Raw genomic sequence first — 20,966 nt, 5'->3', positions numbered from 1 at the left:
AATACAACCATGACCTCAGCATCATAAATATCACTGACAACTCCATCACCAGGGCCTCATCCAATATCATTCATATGTATTCATATAATCAAACATCAAACATTCTGTCCCATTCTACAAACTTCTTCAGGTCTTCTTCACCATCACTCTATATTCTTTATGATCTTTGACAGGTGAAGCTCCTCAAAGTAGTGATGGTGGTATAGTGGACAGCATAGCTGCCTTCCAAGCAGTGACCCGGGTTCGATTCCCAGCAGAGACATGTTATGATGTTGGATATTTTTCAGTTCTTTCAAACCTTTATTCAAAGGCTCAATGTATGTCCAAAAAGTCCCTCCTCACTTTTTCTTTTCCTTTTCTAGGGCCAGGAGTGTCCACTGCTGGAAACTCTGCTGGAGGTCAACAGGGTCATGTGAACACATTTGACTACAAGCAGCAACTCAATCCAGAGACTAGAGAATCTGCATTTCCCGCGGCAAATGCATGATAGTGTGAATGCTGCAGGTAAACTGTAATGCTTTGTCCTGCCGGCCCGTCTCTGGTCTGGAGTGAGAGTTTAAGAAAGAGTTTAAAGACTGGCAGTTTAAAAAGGGTGAAGAGGAGATGAAGACTGATGAAGCATGTTAAATGGCTAATCCTCGTCCCTGAATCCTCATGGTCTATTTTGTATTTGCAGATTGGACTTTGAGGAGCCTGAGGAACCAGAGCCGGTGGCAGGACCTTCAAAGTGGACCATCCAGCCCAAGGCCACCAGGACCACCTCCCACATCCCACCTCCGTCTCAGCAGCACCAATACTGCTGGTGGTCCCAGCACAGCCTCGGGCACCGTCTATTCAGTTTGCTGGGCCGTCCAGCAGTCAGGTGTTTGTCCCCCCCCCCCCCCCTGCACCCATCGTCAAGACCGTCATGCCAAAGGAATCTAACAAACCCTGTGTGGCGTGCCGAGTACCGCAGTGTGGTGGCCTGCGCAAAAGGTACACGCCATCAAAAGAAGAAGTACGTGGAAACCAGAAGATGTTTACCTTTTGCCCAACAACAAGAAAATCCACCACGCCTGGTTTTGAGGGTGTGGTGTACACCAGCTGTGAACATTTTAAAACTGTGGTGGAGAAGAGGAGGAATGATTAACACCTCCATCTGGTATGTTTGTAGAAAATGAAAAGTGTATATATGTATATTGTTAAATAGTTGTGACTTGTCTTGCATTGCATCGTTGTATTTATGTTTGTTATTTGTAAATTTGCCTTCACATTTTCTGACATTAACAAATTGCTACTTCCTGTGTTTAACAGCTTTGTGTGCAGGTGTCTAAATGACATGATCACTAACAGGCACTGATTAGCCCCCTTCTGCCCCCTTCTGCCCCGTTGTATACATAGATATATATTATATACATAGATATATATTATATACATAGATATATGTTGTATACATAGATATATGTTGTATACATCTTTTTATTGGTTCAGTTATGTGCTTTTGAATAAGTATGTTTCTTCCATAACATACTTGTTGTTTGGTTGGTTCAATATCATCTGGCCCTACAGTTTATCACATCTCACAATGTAGCATTTAATAGTCCACGATGTATTAGAATTTACCATTTGAAGTGCATTCTTTTCAAAATAGAATCCACTCTCTCTGTTCTGCCTTCTGTCTCTGTTTCCATTATTAATCCTACTAATTGATCAGCTGTGTCATTACAGACTGTCACTGTCAGTGTCTAATGTTGGATTTACTTGGTTCTAAGTAATATCTGACTGTTTACTCAGTACACTAAGTCTCTTTGTTGAGCTATGATTTTATTTCATATTTTGGTGGTTCAATGTGTGAGAGTTCACTTTTATTTGTGAAGTTAAAGCCGTTCATTCCGTCTCTTTTTGGCCAAATTCAGCTCAGATCCAGATCAGATCCATAATGTGATTTGTTAACAAGTGAAACAGGAAATGGTCTGTAAGGTGCAGTATGGCGTGGCTCCGCCCCCTCCACCATGTGACAGCATCTCAGTTTTTTTGCTGAATAACTAGTCCTGCACTGCTGGAGCACAGACACAAAGAACATCAGGAAGACGTTGTTATGACTTTTGTTAATGATTCAGATAACTGCTTCCAAACACAATTGAAAAAACCAGCAAAACAATGTCCCATACAAAGTGATGGGAGAGGCTCCTCATGGAAGAGATGAAAGGAGATTAAATGAGATCAAAGGAGATTAAATGAGATCAAAGGAGATCAACTTCAGTTGCCATGAAGATGCTGAGAACAAAGGAGAAGCAGACACACACTATTTAATCTTCCAGTAGCAAGTTGTTGTGGCCGAGAGGTTAAGGCGATGGACTAGAAATCCTTTGGGGTCTCCCTGCCTAGGTTTGAATCCTGCCAACAAAGCTGCTCAAAACGTTGTGAAGGTTACTGAAAGACTCTTCTTATTATTGATACTCCTCTGTGTTTTGAAAACTAACCAACACAAAACTACAACTTTCAAAATTCCAACTTCTGTCTTAATTGTATGTGCTTTTTTCCTCAGACTGTTTTCTGACTGACTGGACATTGTATCCATTATCCAACTATTTTAATCAGCAATAATGAACAAAAATCACATATGACAAATGAAAATAGCACAATATTGTAATGTTGATCTATAGTTATACTTTGGAAATCAAATTCTGCTGTGAATCCCAAAAGTATTTGGCTCTCTTTTGGCTCGGAGACTCTGAAGTCTCCTCCCCTACGGCAGCAGGCTGAAGAGGCTGTGGGAGGGGTGGGTGGGGCCACCTGCCATCCTGATGGCTCTGCGGGTGAGGCGGGTGTTGTATATGTCCCGCAGGGGGGGAGAGACACCAATGATCCTCACGATGCGCAGGATACGGTGCAGGCGCCGTACCACACGGTGATGCAGCTGGTGTGTGTGTGTGTGTGTGTGTGTGTGTGTGTGTGTGTGTGTGTGTGTGTGTTGGGGGGTCTCTTTGAGCGTCCCCCCCGGTCGTGTCCAGCAGCCATGCCAACATTAAAAAAGCAGCAACAGGAGGAGACTCTTGGTCTCTTCCTGTTACAAGAGTAAAAAGTGTTGTGACATCACAAGTCTCTCAATCACATCATATTGTCTGCCCAAGCTGCTGAACAGGAGTAGGGCCAATCAAAAGATTACCAGTCACTTTTTAGTTACTTTCAGCAGCTGCCGACAACATGCCCCCTGATCTCAACATAAAATCAGTGGTTTTTCTAAAAACTCAGTTCTGATCACTGCCTGGAGAACACAGCATGAAGGTCAAAGGTTAAATATGATCAGCAGGAGGGCTGATCATATTTAACCTTTGACCTTCATTCTCTCTTCTATTTATATCTGACTCACTTTTATTATCACATTCTTACTATTACTGCTATTTATTAGTACTAAGTTGTAGTCTGTTGTTGTACTATTTATCTATTTATTTATTTGCACTACCTGCTTGATGCAACTTTTTAATTAGGCCATTAAGGCCCAACTCCCAGAACCCCCACCCCACCCCAGCGGGACCACCCCCAAACCAGAGCAGACCCTCCCCCACACAACCTCCCCAGTACCCCCCAGGCCAGGCCGCCACTCCCCAGGATAGATGCCAGCACCCCCCCAGATCGCAGGGCCGCCAACCACCCAAGCCTTAACGCCCCAGCCACAGGTGGCCCCAAGAGCCCCAAGGCGGTACTACCCCCCCCCCCCCCCCCCCCCCCCACAGGGCTACATGGTGTAAATAAATTATTGGGGACCATGTCAACTCAAATTGTGCCAATTGATTCTTCCTACAAGCAACATTCTCTCCAATGTGATGTGGTCTAGGAGTCAGTTTTTAAATAACTTTATATTAAGATTACTTTTTGATTTCTAGTTCATGAGGATTGGGTTTTTCGTCACACTTCGAGAGACCAGGAGTATGAAGGACTCGTTTTTCTCTCTTTTAATTTCTGTGAGATCGTCTAACAGGCAAAGTGCAGGTGAGACTGGAATGGGGTGGCCCAGGTATAACGATAAGTCTTCACAGGTCTTTGGTCAGAATGTTTGGACTGGTGTACACTGCCAGAGTGCATGTAGATAGGAATCAGGGAGATCACAGTGTAGACAGGTATCAGGGAGATCACAGTGTGTAGATAGGTATCAGGGAGATCACAGTGTAGGCAGGTATCAGGGAGATCACAGTGTAGACAGATATCAGGGAGATCACAGACTGTAGATAGGTATCCAGGAGATCACATACAGTAGATAGGTATCAGGGAGATCAGAGTGTGTAGACAGGTATCAGGAAGATCACAGTGTGGATAGGTATCAGGGAGATCACAGTGGGGATAGGTATCAGGGAGATCACAGTGTGTACATAGGTATCAAGGAGATCACAGTGTGTAGCCAGGTATCAAGGAGATCACAGTGCGTAGACAGGTATCAGGGAGATCACAGTGTAGACAGGTATCAGGGAGATCACAGTGTAGATAGGTATCAAGGAGATCACAGTGTGGATAGGTATCAGGGAGATCACAGTGTGTAGACAGGTATCAGGGAGATCACAGTGTAGATAGGTATTAGGGAGATCACAGTGTAGATGGGTATCAGGGAGATCACGGTGTAGATAGGTATTAGGGAGATCACAGTGGAGATAGGTATCAGGGAGATCACAGTGTAGATAGGCATCAGTGAGATCATAGTGTGTAGATAGGTAACATGGAGATCACAGTGTAGATAGGTATCAGGGAAATCACAGTGGAGATATGTATCAGGGAGATCACAGTGTAGATAGGTATCAGGGAGATCACAGTGTGTAGATAGATATCAGGGAGATCACAGTGTGTAGATATGTATCAAGGAGATCCCACTGTGTTGATAGGTAACATGGAGATCACATTGTGTAGACAGGTATCAGGGAGATCACAGTGTAGATAGGTATCAGGGAAATCACAGTGGAGATAGGTATCAAGGAGATCACAGTGTAGACAGGTATCAGGGAGATCACAGTGTAGACAGGTATCAAGGAGATCACAGTGTAGACAGGTATCAAGGAGATCACAGTGTAGACAGGTATCAGGGAGATCACAGTGTAGACAGGTATCAAGGAGATCACAGTGTAGACAGGTATCAAGGAAATCACAGTGTAGATAGGTATCAGGGAGATACGAGTGCAGATAGGTGTGTGCGGGTGTGTGTGTGTGTAAGTGTCTGTGTGTGTTTGTGTGTGTGGTGGGGTGAATGTGAGCATGGGTGTATGTGTGTGTGGGGGTGTGTATTCTATATATAAGTGTGGGTGTCGTCTTGTGTGAGTATGTGAGGGTGGGGGGGGTTTATGCTCCCGAGCTGCTGGCCTGCTATATATTCTATTTCTTTGTAAACCGTTTCTCTAAAGCAACATAAAAAAGTCAAATGTTTGGATTACAGCAGTTTATTTACTGAACAAGCTTTTTCTACCTCTAATTATTCATCTTCAATCACTAACTGATGTATTAGTGAAAGTTGGAATACATGTGAAAACTCAAGTAAAGTACAGATACTTCTGAAAGCTACTTCAGTAATATAACAAAGTATTTTTAATTGGCTCCTTTAAGCCACTTAGTAAACCCAAACCAAGAAAGTTCAACACATCGAACAAGTATAATAATACTAAACAATGCATCAGTCCTCAATGGCAAAAAACCTCAAAACAAAACAAAAAAAAACACAAGGATGTTGGTGCTGTTTGTTTCCATTTGACTGGAAATTTCTCTGATTTAATTAAATGAAACATTGAAAATAAGGTACCATGTTTAAAAAGAGCTTCTTCTAATTGCATCACATTTCATGTATATTGGACTGACGAGCGTGACACTGTGACAGACCAGCAACCTGTCCAGGGTGGATCCTGGCCTCGCCCACAGTAGCTGGGATCGGCTCCAGAACCCCCGACCCTGAATTGGATAAGCAGAATACAAGATGGAAGGATGGACGAGGAGCATGAAACAATGGATTTCATGAGCCTAGATTGTAGTTTCCCCCTTCATTCATTACATGAGTAAATAAACACCAGACAGGAATGTTAACATGTGCTCATCATTGGTTCTGTTATGTCAGAAGGAGGGAGGTTTCCATTCCGCTTCTCATTCTCCTTCAGCTCTGTGGCGCCACCTGCTGGTGTTTGTGGCAGCTGCCGGTGTTTCACTTTGAACACGTCCCACCTCTCAGACAGCAGGTTTCTATTGAAGAGCTCAGACGTCAGGTAGGAGAAGAGCAAGATGGAGACCAGACCAGACACCATGGAGATGGTCTTAACCGGAGAGTACTGGACGTAGACGCCGTCCTCCAGAGTGCATCCTGGGAAATGGAGGATGACGGGCAGTCCCACAGATTTGTGTCCACTGAGGAGTCGTACCCCCAGTCCCACCAGAAGGCCTATAAGAGCCCCTTAAGCATTGGACACTTTAAAAAAGAGGGCACAGACGAGTTGAGGGAAGATGAGGACGTATGACACTTCGGCTCCAAGAAACCAGAAGAGCACACTGCTGTTTTTCAGGCTGGTCAGAGATGTTCCAGCCACACCCACCACAACCACAGCAGCACGGATCACCCACAGGGTCTCCCTGTCTGGTGCCTGGGGAGAAAACAATGAATTATAAACCAGATGTTCATTCATTCAGTCTGCCAAATCATCCTTATTGGCTCCTCTCCATACAGTAAAACCATTGAATGGGGAGTTGGGTACTGTAGTAGTAAGAAGAAGCAGTTTAGTTGGATTCTAGATCAGCTCACCTTTGGTCTCAGGAGGTTCTTGTAGATGTTGTTGGTGAAAACTGAAGCAGCAGAAAGCAAAGAAGAGTCAGCTGACGACATGACGGCTGCAGCCACACATCCGATACCGATGATGGAGACGAAGGTCGGGGTGAGGTGCTGCAGGGCGATGGGCAGGACCAGAGCTGCTTCCCCACGGTCGTATGGAGACGGAGAACCATAGGAGGTCATGTTCCAGTCTGAAGGACGGAAACAGGAGAATGAAAGAGTTTGACTGATAGACCTAAAATGGTTAATTCATTCATCTTCTATCCAACTTGGCCTGCATACGGTCCCAGTGGCAGTATGGAGAGACAATCAGCCCGGACACCCCTGTCTTCCCCCAACACTTCTGAAGGACGTCAAGCTTCTGGAAGACCAACCAAGAGATGTCATTTCTCCTGGTAGTTTGGACCGGGCTGAAGGGCTGAGTCGGATGTCCTTGGTTCACATAGAGGACACCAGTGGTTCTCTTAGACGTTGTCCTGAACCACTTTAGCTGTCTCCTTTCACTGTGGAGGACCAATGGCTCCACCACGAGTCCTGACACTTGTATCCACAATCTCGTTCTTTCAGTCTTGGTGGAACACGGCGTCACTGAATAGGTGGAGCAGGATCAGTAGGCTGGGGGAGCCGGAGTCTTCTGCCCCCTCTCTTTCCTCAGTGTGGTTCTGTGTACCACACTGAGGAAAGAGAGGGGGCGCTACTCTGCCAGAGTGACTCCTGACACCACTCTGAGTGTCTGCGTGTTTATTATGTTTAATTCGTTGTTTTGAGTGGGTATCTTTGAAAATGGACTGCTTCAATGGACAGCTAACTACAACAGCACCTCATTTGCTTGGCCTGTGGCTGCTTTTAATGACTCTCTGGCCAGGAAACAGACTTTGTCCAGAGGAGGCATCAGAAACAGACTGAGGAGGAGAGGCAGCCGGCTGCTGTTACCGGCCATTGTGCTGTCAAATGTGCGATCGCTTCAAAACAAGACATGAACTTTCTACCTTCCTACAGTTCGATAGGGACTACTGACAGACCAGCCCCTTCTGCTTCATGGAAACCTGGCTCACCGGAGACACAGACCGGCAACTGGATGGATTTAACACAATTTGCTTTGACCGGGACTCAGTGAGAACCAGGAAAACCAGGAAATCGATTGGGGGCAGGCTCTGTATGGCCATTTACAGTAAGTGGGCAACAAACTTTACAGTGAGAGAGACGGAGTGCTGTAAGCACTAGGAGCTGTTGACGGTGTCTTTCAGACCGCATTATTTACCCCGAGAGTTCTCCCAGCTGACTGTGATCTTAGCATCTGTCCCTCGTCCTGATTCTAACACGGCGGCAGAATGGATCACTGACAGCTACCACAGAGCGTCAATGTTTAGGTTATTCTGTATATATGGTGTGTCTGCTGAGATGAATGCGATGCTGAATGTGAGAATGGCTGCCTGTGTTCCACCGTATGTCTACTGAGTGTTATTGTAGCTACACCGCAATTTCGTTGTACCATGTACAATGACAATAAAGCTTCTAGTCTAATCTAATCTAAATCAAACTGATGCGCAGCCTCTATTTCTTCTGGGGGATTGTAATCCCTGTGATGTCTCATTACAGCTGCCAGACCAGGAACAATACGTCACCACTCCCACCAGAATGAACAATATTCTGGATCTGAGTTATGGAAATATCCCAAACGCATATGTATCAAATTGAATTCATTGACAGAAGTAATGACCTCATATTTCTCATTCTGTGAGGACACTGTCACTCCCACCAAAAAAATAACCATCTACCCTAACAATAAAAAATGGTTCAACAAAGACATGAAAGTCTGCCTAACCCAGAAGAAAAGAACATTTCTTCAGGGGGACAAGCAGAGGGTGAAAGAGCTGGAGAAGGACTTCAGGAGACAGTCTGCCCTTGCAAATAATAACTACAGGAAAAAAGTAGAGGATAAATTGACATGTGAGAATGTGAGGGAGGTATGGCAGGCACTAAATATCATGATGGGCTGTGCCACCAAACCAACTGCAGCTGGTTGCAAAGACCCTGCCTCATTTGCAGAAGAACTAAACATCTTCAGTCTAAACATCTTCTTCAGTAGGTTCAACCAAAACAACGTCACAACACTTTAGTTGAACTGTCAGATTGACGACGAAGCCATCACTGTGGATGAGCAGCTTCTGAACAAGCAGCTTACTGAGGGTAAACCCTCACAAAGCTTCTGGTCCTGACAGGCTCAGGGGCAGGAGGCTGAGGGACTGTGCTCTACAGTTGGGACCAGTCATCACCAGACTGTTCCAGCACCTTTTGGACTCTGGCTGTGCTCTCAACCTGTGAAAGGAGTCTTTAAGCATCCCCATCCACAAAAAGGCACGGGCTAAGGACACCAAAGACTTCAGGCCTGTGGCCCTCAAATCAGTCCTGTGCAAATGCATGGAGAGAGTGGTGTGTGACTTAATGTCACACATGTTGTCCGACTAACTGGATCCTCTCCAGTTTGCTTACAGCACAAAACGAGGTGTGGAAGATGCAAGCCTGACTCTTTTAGATACAGTTGCGGAAAACACGGACTCTGCACAACCGCTTACTCAGATTTTATTTATGGATTTCTTCTCGGCTGTTAACACCGTAAACACTGACACCCTGCTGCACTGCCTCATGAACCTACAGATCCACCCAACTGGGATTTTATGGATACAAGACTTCCTCATGGCAAAACCACAGCAGGTGCTTTTAAATGGCTTTAAATCCAGTAGACGGGTTTTAAACATAGGGCTGTGCTTTATCCCCCATTCTGTTATCTGCCTACACGAACAACCTCACCTGTAGCAGGGAGGGAATGAGTCTTTTTAAATATGCCGATGACTTGGCCCTGGTGGCCCACATGGACAGTATGGAGGCTCCCATCCAGTACTAACTGGCAGTCAATGACCTGGCCACAACCTTCAGGGGGAAATCACTGGATCTTAATATCCAAAAGACAAAGGAGCCGTGCTGTGTGGGCAGGGACAGAGCAGCAGTTACACCTCAGCTTTTGAAACCCCTGATCATCCTGGGAGAACAGGTTGAACAGGTGGACTGTTTTAAGTATCTTGGGACACAGATAGACACCCGCCTGTCCTTCCAAACACACTCCGACACCATTTACAGTAAAGCGCTCCAGCACCTCCATCTTCTCAGGAAACTAAGGCACTTCAACATCAGTAAGAAGATTCTAATAATGGTTTACCGGTCACTCATGTAAACCATTATCACCTTCAATATCCCATCTTGGTACAACTTCCTCACCAGCAAACAGAAAATAAAACTATCCCGCATCACCGCCCAAGCCAGCAAAATAACTGGCTCAGCACAAACTCCACTGTCCCACCTGTATGAACACTCTGTGATCAGGGAAGCCATCCTGATCACAGAGGAACCCTCCCATCCTTCCATCACTCCTTCACCCTCCTCCCCTCAGGCAGAAGATACAAAGTCCCACTGGCCAGAAAAACAATATACAAAAAATCATTCATTCCATCTGCAGTCACAGCCCTCAACAGCAGAGGAAACCTAATTCCAAGAACTGAACAACTTGCAGCCGGCCCGTTCCCTTCTCAGTGAATTTAAGTAATAATGACACCCTTGGGTTAGACAATAAAACTCTATCAATCTATCTAAACTCTGTCAGAACAGTCTTTGTGCTGTGAGAGGGCCTCAAACCTGATTGAAATGTCTGAGGACGTTGTTGGGATCGAGATGTCCTTGAAGCTGCAGGGTGACGACCTCTTCCAGAGTCGATATTAGGGGCCATAACATGGGAGACTTTACTCACTTGCACAGAGAAGGATTTGTAAACGAGTCTCTATGCAGACAACATCATTATATATGTGTATGAATTCATTACTGATGAGTTGTAGATGGCTACTTTATCAATGCTTGACGGAAACTGCTGATCATGAAGACGGACGCTTTTCTCTCCCTCCCTCCCTTATCTGCCCTTCTTGCTACCTCTTGTCTTGTATTTGTCAGAATCTAGTAGGAGCATCTCCCTACATCTCTAGCCCAATGGTTTTCAACCTTTTTTGAGCCAAGACACACTTTTTTCTTTGGTAAAATCTGGAGGCACACCACCACCCGAAAATGTTAAAATGTGAAACTCTGTAGTTATTAACAATATAAAGTCATTCTCATCAATGCTTTATCAATAGGAATCAAATGAATACAGAAAAAAGTATTTCCCAATTTCTTTTTTTAATTTTTACTCACTCAGTGTGAAACCTGGACCTGATGGATGAAGAGCTGAGATCCTGGTTCACATTCTTCCTTTTCAAAAACGTCTCCATCACTGTCACTGACACAGTACTTTGATACAAGATGGGAGCAGGAGGTGGAGATTAACCACACTGATGTCTGTTAAGTTTCGATTTCACCGGCAACGTGTTGTGAGTATTATAGCAATCACGGAGTTGGTCGCTGCAGGGCATGATGGGAGTTCAGGTTATGTGTTGCCGGAAGATATTGAGGGTTATTGTTGGGTTGTTGTGTGTGTTGATTTGTGCTTGTGTTGTGTTTTTGTTCCTCGGTTCAGATGGTTAATTATTTCGTCTAGTTTGGTTTGTTGGATGTTGGTGTGCAACCATGAGTGAGGAATGTGTTGTGTGGAGTCTGATCCTGTTATGAAGTTCCGTTTGCGGGCGTTCATGTAAAAAAAAAAGCCTCTGGTGATCAGTTGGCAGAAAAGAATCTCGACGCAGAACAATTCTTCTGCGGCGCTCGCCACAGTATTTATACTAGATTACTCTGCACACAAATGTTTTTTTTTAGAAAAAATTTGAAATTGGATCATTTCCCACGGAACACCTGACTATATCTCGTGGAACACCAGTGTGCCGCAGCACAGTGGTTGAAAAACACTGCTCTAACTAAACCGACATGATAGAATTGATCATTTGGTCTCTCAATGCAATTGACCAAATTTATTTGGCAAAAAGAATGGGCAGAGGAGAGCCTGTCTGTCCATACAGAACGTTTGCTGCTGGATACATGTTGGACTCCTGAAGCAGTTGGTGAATCGTGTGTCTCTCCATCCTTTCCAGCGAGGATGTGGACGACGTCTACATAATTGGACTTATAATAACAAGTATACTGCTGATTGGAGCCGGCAGTTTCCTGATCTATGGCAAAGTTCAGCATGACACTGGCAGCTGTTCTGGGAAGGCTGCCAGCCATCACTGATGGACTGTGCAGAGCTCTTACACTCAGACTCATGATAAATGAACTCAAAATTAAGCAGGGTGTGACTGTTGAACATCTCCGCTGGATGGAGTCCAACTTGAAGAAGTAGACAATTGGGCTGGAAGCTATAAGGGCCATGACATTCAGATATAATGGATTCACTGCAGAGAGACTGAGGACTCAAGGCCAAAAGAAACTGCTCAGCCTGAAAACAATTATCAAAATGTTAACTCTTCCAGACAGCCGGTAGACTGGTTTATTTACATCCTCCAGGGTGTTTATGCAGATGGACACTCTGTCCCTCCTTATTTTCTCAATGCCGCTCCACCTAGAACCTTGTCTCTGAATCGGAACTATCGAAGGTGGTCCCATGCCATCAGACGACTGACTGATCTATTGGACCAGGCTCAATCTCACAGCTCTTTAAAGAAACCAGGAAACACTTTGATCCTCTGCCTCAGCGGGAGCCTCCAGAGGGACACTTTTTCAAAATGACATTAGAATTGAATTGACCATAACACAGACACCATTTTTCACAATTGACTGCAGTAGGTAAAGCTGTTGATTACCTGTAGACGACACGGCCGCCCCGAGCAGTACGAGAGGAATCATAAATACAAGAAAGATGAAAGCAGCAACAAAGCATGTGAGCTTGGCCGTCGCATTAGAAGAAGACGACAAGATTCTCTGGTGGATGGCCTGATATCCCAGACAGCCCAGTGCCTTCAAAACAAAATGCAGTAAATTAAAAATTAAATCTGCAGATTTTCTTCCCTGAATTTAGTTTTGAAGTATCAGAAACACAAATGACATGAGCTGTCCTAGTGCAGTGGGATTGTAGGAGATATATTACTTGATGTTGTTGCCTCATCTTACCAAGGAGCAGAACTCATCAATCAGTAACCATGTCTTTCTAACGTCTGGTGTGCCGATCCATGGAGAGTGTAAAGAGTTGTTCAGCAGAGTCTGGCTGATGTTCAAGGTGTGAGGGTTCATCATGACGAAGGGAACACAGACAACCTGTAGGAAAAAGACAAGGAACAATAAATACACAGAGCCTGTGAGGTTTTCTTTCTAACCCTCCTTGAACCGGATCAGATTATATAGAAATATACTTTAGGTGTCAGGGTTTGGGTTTGGGTTAACCCTAACCCTAAACCTAACCCTAACCCTTCCACTGTGGTGGTTGCTAGGATCCAGGCCTCTCACCCAAAGGAACTATGGGTAAAGGGGCGGGGTTTGACTAATCTACCTGACAGTCTAATAGTCTAATAGTCTAATAGTCTAATAGTCTAATAGTCTTGTCTAACCCTAACCCTAACCCTAACCCTTCCACCAGCCTTGCCAGGGGGCAGGGATCTTGGATTATTTGTCGTTTCTCTCTTTCCTTCCTCCTCTTCTTCCTCTTCTGCCTAAGTAAAGCCATATTTGACCTCTTCACCACTCTCCCTCCATCTCGATGATGTCACTGTAACTGCACCTTGGGAGAACATTGTTCTGCAATTTACAGTATTGAGCAACGAGATCTCAATTCAACTTTGGCCAGTTAACCTGCATGTGCTTGGTTTCTAAATAAAAGCTCCAAAGTCCTTCAAATTAGTAGTCCTCATTTAGTAAAACCTTCCAAATGGATATTACGTGGATAGCTAGGTGAGGGCCTTTCAAAATAAAATTCTCAACCACTTTGAAAAAACCTTTTTGAAAGGCCATCGTTTAGAAAACGATGGCCCTTCCTATAAAAATAGCAGAAACACTGAACAAGATGTAGTTTATATGTTTGGCCACTAGTGGGTGCTGTAGTGACACCACACACACACACACACACACACACACACACACACACACACACACACACACACACACACACACACACACACACACACTCCAGCAGCCTTTACCAAGCTGATGAAGATGAGGACGAGCTGTATGACATCAGTGTAGGCCACGGAGTAGAGGCCTCCCAGCAGGGTGTAGACCACGGCCACGGCAGCAGAGATCCAGATGCAGACGGAGAAGGACACATCCAGGACCACACTCATGGTTCCTCCTGTCAGACACCGTCAGGATTGGTCCACAGCACAGCAGCCAATGAGCATCACAGTAACGCCGGGATAAAGCCTCGTTTACACCACGACGTTTCAAGTGAAAACTCAGTGTTTTGGTTTCAGAAAGGTTTCACGTTTACACAGCAACAATCTAAAAACACTGTTTGTTTCCATGGAAACGGCAGAAACGTGAGACAGAAATGATGTAGTTTTCATGGTGGGCCACTAGTTGCAGAGAACAATGAGCTCTAAACATTAACACTGGGAGAACATTCTAGTGGACAGACCACCAAGTCTGATTGTTATCAAGGTGACTGTCAAAATAAAACTACCAGGTTTGATTGTAATAAAGGTGACTGTCAAAATAAAACTACCAAGTCCCAGGAGAATGGATTTTTACCGAGTCCAATCAGTGTTGCTGGTACCCAGGTCACATCCACCATAACTGAAAGCAGACTCAGTCCAGCTGCAGCGATTTTTCCATATTTCAAGTGAAACGGATCCATCATGGTGACACATTTCATGTCTCTCATCGGCTTCGCAAAGAACAAACCACCTGAGGAGAAAAGTGCAACAGAAGGAGACAAAAAGTATATAGTGTTTTTGAAGATTAGAGATCAAACACTGATAAAAAAAATTACATAATAACTTGTCAGCCATTGATCCTTTCCATCAATCTGCATTCTTTGCAGAAACACAAACCAACATCTGAGCAGAAAATGTTACTTGTTTATCATGGTGTGTTTGAAGAACTCTTCAATTCTCTTCTGTTTTGAGTGTTTCTCAAATCCAGATGAGCAGTAGCCTGGCAGATATGACTGTAACTCTTACCAACAATGAACCCCGTACTGTATGCAGTGAACAAGATGAGTGTCCAGATCAGTCCCATTGACGGTGTGTACATCATCTCCACAGTGCCAACAATCAAGGCTCCTCCGACCCACGTGGCTGAGAGATGGATCACAAAACACAGAATCCCGAGATAATAAATAACAGCCAAACTAATCACAAGCTTGATCTTGTTCTCACTTACACTATTGACGTTGATCAATTAATGTTTTTTCCTGACAACCCTCTGTTGTCAGATCACTTCCTGATATCATTCAAATTTACATTAACTGGCTTTATAGCCCCTGAAAATAAACTGAAATATAAGAGATACCTATCAGATGATGCTGTAACCAAATTTAAGGAAGTACTCCCACCAATAATCACTTCAATACCATCTGTGGATGCAGCAGTAAACAGCTGCCACACCATCAGTCCTACTCAGGTTGACTTGGTTGTAGATGGAACTGCAGCCTTGCTTCACTCCACACTTGATTCTTTTGCACCCTTGAAGATAAAAGCAACAACTCAGAGGAGGATCTCTCCATGGTATAATGATAATCTGAGAACTCTAAAGAAATCAGTGCAAAAGTTAGAGAAGAAACGGTATTTAACTCAGTTAAAAGTATTTCGAACAGCCTGGAGAAATAGTTTGTTAATCTATAAAAAAGTCCCTTCACAAAACAGGAAACGCCTACTATTCCTCCTTAATAGAAGAAAACAAGAACAACCCTAGATTTCTCTTCAATACTATAGCCAGGCTAACAAAAAGTCATAGCTGTGTTGAACCTCACATTCCTTTAACTTTGAGCAGTAATGATTTTGTAAACTTCTTTAATCCAGTGAGAGAGTGAATAGTTGGTGGTGGTTGGAGGGGCCAACGGTGCAAAATGACAGCATCGCTTCCTCAGTCTGCTGCAGGGCAGCTGTGACTACCTACACAGTTTACCACCATCAAGTATGGAGTCAATGAATAATGCAAATTAAAGCGTCTTTGAGTGCCAAGAAAAGCGCTGTATAAAACCAATCCATTATAATTATTATTAGAGACTCTCTGGCCAAAGTTACTAATGATCTTCTCGTGGCTTCAGACAAAGGACTGGTCTCTGCTCTGGTCCTGTTAGATCTCAGTTCTGCTTTTGATAATATTGATCATAACACGGATGAGCCATAATTTCCTGCTCCTGAACTCAGATAAAACTGAAATGATTATATTTGCTCAACAACATCGGATAGACAAATTATCTAAAGATATAGTCACACTGGATGGTATTACTTTGACCTCCAGTACCACTGTGAGGAACCTGGGGGTTAATATTTCCAAAATTAGAAACATGCTGGTTCAGAGTGATGCTGAAAGACAAATCCATCATTTGTTAATTGGAGAGTAGACTATTGTAACTCCTTATTATCAGGGTGTCCAAATAACTGCTTAAAAAGTCTTCAATTCATTCAAAATGCTGCAGTGAAAGTCCTGACAAGGACCAGCATAAGAGATCACATCACTCCAATACTAACCTCTCTGCATTGGCTCCCTGTTAAATCTAGAATATAATTTTAAATAATTTTTCCAGCTTACAAAGAACTTAACAACCAGGCCTCATCATATCTTAAAGAACTGTTAGTCCCGTATCCCCCAAGAAGAACACTTGGTTCTCAGAGTGCTGCCCCCTGGAGGTTCCTCGGTTTTCTGAAAGTACAATGAGCCTTCAGCTCTTATGCTCCCATCTTGTGGAACCAGATCCCAGTTTCAGTTAGGGAGGCTGAAACAGAATCTACTTTTAAGACAAGAATCCAAACTTTTCTATTTACTAAAGTTTATAGTTAGGACTGTTTTAAAAAAAAAAAACCTCCCCCTCGCCTCTCTTGCTACCTCTCTCTACCTCCCCCAACTTAAACAACCTATCTGTCCTATCCTTTCCTCTCTTCTATCCTCTCCTCCTCCTGCCATTCTCTCTAGAGCTCCCTACCTGTACCAGGGTCTGTTTCTTGCCCACTACCCAAATCAAGGTTTGAATCCCCCCCAATCGATCTCTGTCTTTCCTATCCTAGACATTCCTCTCCTCTATCCCTCCAATCTATTTCTCTATCCATCCTATCCTTTCTACTCCTCTGTCCCCTCACCCCAACCGGTCAGCAGAAAGCCTCCATCGATGTAGTAATGTTTTTTTAAATGATGTACTGTCTGGTAAATGTATTGTAATGTGGTGGGTTTTCTAGTGTGCGTTATTTTTCACACATACTTTAGTACCTATGTATATTTGTGTTTGGTGGTATGGTTCTACATTGTGGGACTGAAGATGTAAATGAGCTCTGAGCTAAACCTGGTATATTTACAGCATTGTCTGTTCATCAAAATGCACTGTCTCATTCAAATTAATTAATAAATGAAAATACAATGTGAATTGTTGGTTTTTCTTTGTAGATCGTGTTGAAATGACTGAGTTGTACTTGGAGCTGTAGAAATACCATTGTATAAAACTGAACTGAATTCTAAAGTGTCAATAGACAGAAACAGGTCCAGTTGGTGTTGCAGGGCGGTGGACGGAGGCTCTAGTGCAGGAAACAGCCTGGAAACCAATTCAACATCAACAAAGGATCTTTTACTCTTCAAACGGGAATAAAACAAGGCTTGAGTCCTTTCTCTGGATCACATGTGTCAAACTCCGGTCCTGGAGGGCCGCAGCCCTGCACATTTCCCACGTCTCCCTGCTTCCACACAGCTGAGTGCAATGAGCAGCTGGTTATCTGGCTTTGTGCTGAACGTGGTGAAGAACCATCAGGACATTCAGTGGAGGGAGACGTGGAAAACGTGCAGAGCTTCGGCCCTCGAGGAACTGAGTTTGACACCCCTGCGCTTGGTGCTCCTCCAAAGGAGTAGGTTTGGTGAGGGGGAACACACGGACTGGATCTGAGTGGAGCAGAGTCGACTTGAGCAGCTGCACCCAATCCAGGGAATTACCCAGCCGGCTCTCTCCTCTCTGACACAGCCGCCTGACACGCCCATCTGCAACATGCAGAGGAGAAGGAAACACAGCCTGCAGCACTAGAACCCTCCTATGAGGCTGCAGAGGAGCACGACATGACAAGTTGGCTGAGTTCCAAATAACACCATGACGAACATCAGCTGTAAACACAATTATGCAAATGAAGGTTTAATGAGAGGACTCACACCTTCTCAAGCATGTAGCAACAAGTCTGACAACAAACAGTGGAAAACTTTCAGAAGTAATAGATTACACCCTGGACATGAGCCAGTTTGCATTAACTCCACCCAGTAAGGTCACAGGCTCTTATGTAGATGTAGGAGGCAGTTTAAAGTCATGAAAGTAGATATTTGTTCTCACTATCATATTGGAAGGAAAGATTAAAGTACAGATATCTAAAATACTTTCATATTATTGGCTGTAGAAATACTTCATTAATTTATGGTCACGTCTGTTCAAAACTGAAAAATACACAGAAATTCTACTGAAAATGTTCTTGTCATTACCTTGAGTGATATCTGACTACACTGCAAGAGAGTCAGAGAGACGAGAGTTCGATTCCACTGAGTGTCTCAAGCTGTTTGACTTTGAATTTGTCTTTTTGAACTTCCTTTCATGTTGAATATGAGGAAGCACCCGGAGGTGACATGTGTGCCACCTTGCAGTCCTTCTGTTTCTCTGCAGCAGTTTGATTTTCTTCTCGATCTCATCCAGATACTTTGTGATTACTCAGTGGGTCATGAAATCCTCACCTGTCATGGTGAAGATCCCCACCAGCCAGCCGATGCCTCGGTTCCCCAGCAGGGCCATCTCCATCCCAGTGGCTGCACTCTTCTTCTGCTCCCGTCTGGACTTGAAGGAGGCCCAGACGCCGGTCCCGAGGACCAGCAGGTAGAAGGCCGCCATCACCACGGCACCGGGGACGTTGACGGCCATGATGGACCACCGCAGACTGTCTGAGGTGTGACTGACTGAACAAGTGACTGCTGGTGGTGAATATTTAAATGATCAAAGAACAAATCCTCCCTATACCATCCCTCTGGACAAACCGGTTGTTGGGAGTCACGACATTATTTGCTCCGACTCCTTGGAGCCAGAGCAGTGTTGACTCTAGTAACTGCTGTTGATCCACTTACACCTCACTGTGCCTTGCTCGTCAACAGCCTGGCCTGTGTTCCCACACACTTCATTAGAGGCGTACATCTTATATTCTTGGGGAAATGAGCGTAAATCACTTTGATTGCTGTTGTGACATGCGGCCTGTTGTTGGTCCACTCTCTTCTCATTGGTCTTCCCTCTTTGATGAGTCTGCAGACTGCCGTTTGTCCTTGTGTTTGTTAGATTAGACCCTCGAGGTGAAAATACAGCAGCAAAACTTCATCTTGGTGTCCTTGGGGGGAGACTGGGTCGTTTAATCTGTGCCAGAGAAAGTTTGCACAAGCCATATTTACAGCATGACTTTTAATATTAGAAATTGAAAAATATTGCATAATAATATATAATATGAGACTTCCGGCTTGGCGAGACATGGAATAGGACACGTGTAGTAGAGCTCTTGCAGAGTGAAATCGTTCTTTGTAAATGCGCACTGTTTTTGTACTTTTTTAGTTTTTAAACTTGAACTACTCTTTCTCCGACTTGTACGCCTCACGTTTTTCCCGTTAAAATGCCACCAAAGCTAAACAAAGCAGGAAACAACACCCAGCCTAACCAGCGGCCTGGTGCAAACGCCGCCTCCTCGCCCCAGAGTGATTCAAGTTCCCCAGCGGAGCCGAGCTGCACACCGACTGCTGACATCACCGCACTCAAAACCCAACTTCTCCTCGCTCTCCGAAATGAGGTTGTGACAGTATTCAGAGCCGAGCTTCAAACAGCTTTAAGTGAGAATCTCTGTTCCATGAAGACTGAGCTGCTGGCCTTAAAAACACAACTTTCTGGCACTATTTCCTCAGTGCAGGCGGAAGTTTCGGGCTCAAAGTTACGGTTACTGAGATGGAACTGTCCCTCTCTACTTGTACAGATGACATCGTCACTCTCTATAACAAAGTTGAACATCTGTCTAAAGAATATAGAAAGCTAGAAAATAAATGTGAGGACCTAGAGTCCAGAGCTCGCCGTCAGAACATACGGATTATCGGCGTTCCGGAGGACGACCCCGCCCCCCCTCTCCCCCGCCGGTGTGGCCAAGCTACTAATGGAGGCTTTGAAACTGGACAGGGAGCCGCTGGTGGACAGGGCTCACCGGTCCCTTATGCCGAAGCCCAGGCCCGGCGATAGTCCCCGTGCCATAGTGGCAAAGCTTCATTATTTCAAGGATTGCTCCGATATTCTCAAGAAAGCAAGGGAATTACAACGCGTGAATCTTTGAAACATGACCATCTCCGTCTTCCCTGATTACACCACCAAGACTGCACGGGCCCGTGTCGCATTCAATGACGTCCGCCGCCAGCTACGTGAGATCCCGGGAGTCCGGTTCGGCTTACTGCACCCGGCCCGACTGCGCATAACATATGAAGGCACACAGCGAAACTTTACCTCCCCAGAAGAGGCCAAGTCAGTCATCAAGACAATCACCAAATAAAGAGGCTGTTTTTCAGTTTCTCACAAGGACATTGCCATCATTACTTTCAAGTTTAATTCATATTACCGGGTGAGTCTGTACGTTCACATATACACCGACTGTCTATAAAGGATGTGCTGTTCTGGAATGGCTCTTATGTAACAAGCAGTGCTTTAAAACTGCAATATTACATTTAATGCGCATTCGTTATTATTATTGATATTAGTAGTAGTTTTATGCTGTAACTGGCGTTCTGTTAGCCATGATGCCATTTATTCCATCCGGTATTCATTGGAGTAGTTCAGGGTTTTTTTGTTGTTGTTGTTGTTTTATTTTATATATATATATTTTTGTTTTGTTTTTTCTTATTTTTCTTATTTTTCTTTCATTTTTATTTTCATTTTTTTATTATTATTTGTGTGTGTGTGTGTGTGTGTGCGCGCGTGTGTGTGTGTGTGTGTGTGTGCGCAGCAGTGTGTGTGTGTGTGTGTGTGTGTGTGTGTGCAGCAGTGTGTGTGTAGCAGTGTGTGTGTGTGTGTGTGTATGTGTGTGTTTGTAGAAGTGTGTGTGTA

General features: G+C 44.4%; 2 protein-coding genes and 1 pseudogene across 3 annotated transcripts in view; 1 reads left to right on the top strand and 2 right to left on the bottom strand.

The window, feature by feature from the left end:
• LOC308147500 (uncharacterized protein) overlaps window positions 1–20,966 on the bottom strand; it is a 1,504,609-nt gene that overhangs the window by 271,521 nt on the left and 1,212,122 nt on the right.
• Window positions 1–20,966, top strand: part of LOC308147502 (NACHT, LRR and PYD domains-containing protein 3-like) — a 427,269-nt gene that overhangs the window by 264,128 nt on the left and 142,175 nt on the right. The gene's annotated exons all lie outside the window — the stretch shown is intronic.
• LOC308147758 (high-affinity choline transporter 1-like) lies at window positions 5,994–18,770 on the bottom strand (annotated as a pseudogene). The gene is made up of 8 exons: window positions 18,587–18,770; window positions 14,851–14,967; window positions 14,420–14,575; window positions 13,873–14,021; window positions 12,851–12,994; window positions 12,544–12,697; window positions 6,743–6,960; window positions 5,994–6,584 (listed from the first exon to the last, which is right to left on the bottom strand). The product of its transcript is annotated as a high-affinity choline transporter 1-like (transcript).

This window comes from Blennius ocellaris (assembly GCF_963422515.1).
Source record: "Blennius ocellaris genome assembly, chromosome: 24".
NCBI lineage: Eukaryota > Metazoa > Chordata > Actinopteri > Blenniiformes > Blenniidae > Blennius > Blennius ocellaris.
Note: the sequence above shows the minus strand (reverse complement) of the source record. Positions and strands in the feature narration are given on the sequence as shown.